Genomic DNA, 1,337 nt, shown 5'->3' with positions numbered 1-1,337 from the left:
CTCACCATCACATGCTAAGGTTAAGAACGAGAAGGCTATTGAATGAAGTAGTAATGAAGTTAGGATCTCATGTTTGTCATATATAGTAATTCAACTTCAATTCTCTTAGTTAATGTTATTTAGTATAATCTCTTAGTTTAATAAAAACCCAATTTGTTATTTGTCTTAGCATTGAGCAATAACCATACATTGTTGCATAGGTGCATAAATTGAACTTAACCTAAACCAGTCTCTGTGGGAACAAATCTGATTTATATCTTATACTACTTGCGAACGCGTATACTTGCGTGAATATTAGCGCGTGTTTTCGCCCTAACAAGTTTTTGGCGCCGCTGCCGGGGACTCGGTGTTAATTTTTAGTTTATGTGCTTGTCATCAGTGGTCGTTAAAGTTCACTGACTCGGATTCTTTTACTTTCACGGTTTATTTGTTTGTGTTTCAGGTACTCATTACAATGGGAGATCCAGCAGCACGAACGAAAGCCTTGATGGACTTTTCTCAACCCAAGATCAATGACATTCAATCTAGCATTATCCGGCCAGCTATCACAGCTAATACCTTTGAGATCAAGCCTGGCATAATTCAATGGGTACAAACTTCAATCCAGTTTGGGGGTTCTCCAATGGAAGATCCCAATACGCACATTAGGGATTTCATTGAGATCTGCGACACCTTCAAGTTCAACGGTGTTTCCGAAGAAGCTGTGAAGCTGAGACTGTTCCCATTCTCTCTGAGGGACAAGGCTAAGAGCTGGTTACACTCTCTACCAGCTGGTTCGATTACTACTTGGGAGGATCTTGCTCAGAAATTCCTTACTAAATTCTTCCCTATGGCGAAGACAGCTGCAATCAGAAACGCTATTACTCAATTTGCGCAGCAAACGGGAGAATCGCTAAGTGAAGCTTGGGAGCGCTACAAGGAGATGCTTAGGAAGTGTCCTCATCATGCAATTCCTGATTGGATGATCATCACTTGTTTTTACAATGGGTTGGGAGCACAGTCCAGACCCATGCTCGATGCAGCATCAGGCGGAGCATTATGGGCAAAGAGCTATAAGGAAGCTTATGATCTAATTGAACTGATGGCTGCTAATGAATATCAGTATCCAATCCAGAGATGTCCACAGGGCAAGGTAGCAGGAGTACTTGAGGTGGATACAGCTACGGCTATCACTGCTCAACTAAAGGCGTTGTCTATGAAGATCGATTCTCTGGCTAACTATGGTGTTAAGCAGATAATTAGTGTTTGTGAGCTGTGTGCAGGTCCGCATGCGACAGAGCAATGCGCTATATCTAGCGACTCAGCTCAGTTTGTGAGCAACTTTCAGAGATCGCAAC

General features: G+C 42.4%; 1 non-coding gene across 1 annotated transcript; it reads right to left on the bottom strand.

Moving 5' to 3' along the window:
* Positions 1-844: 844 nt before the first annotated feature.
* LOC141682145 (small nucleolar RNA R71) lies at positions 845-951 on the bottom strand. Its single transcript, XR_012559547.1, has one exon. It is a non-coding gene; the product is annotated as a small nucleolar RNA R71 (small nucleolar RNA).
* Between the last annotated feature and the right edge of the window lie 386 nt (positions 952-1,337).

The sequence above is a fragment of the Apium graveolens genome, chromosome 8 (genome assembly GCF_009905375.1).
Source record: "Apium graveolens cultivar Ventura chromosome 8, ASM990537v1, whole genome shotgun sequence".
Classification (NCBI taxonomy): Eukaryota; Viridiplantae; Streptophyta; class Magnoliopsida; order Apiales; family Apiaceae; genus Apium; species Apium graveolens.
The sequence above is the reverse complement of the archived record's forward strand: the minus strand, read 5'-3'. Positions and strand labels throughout refer to the sequence as shown.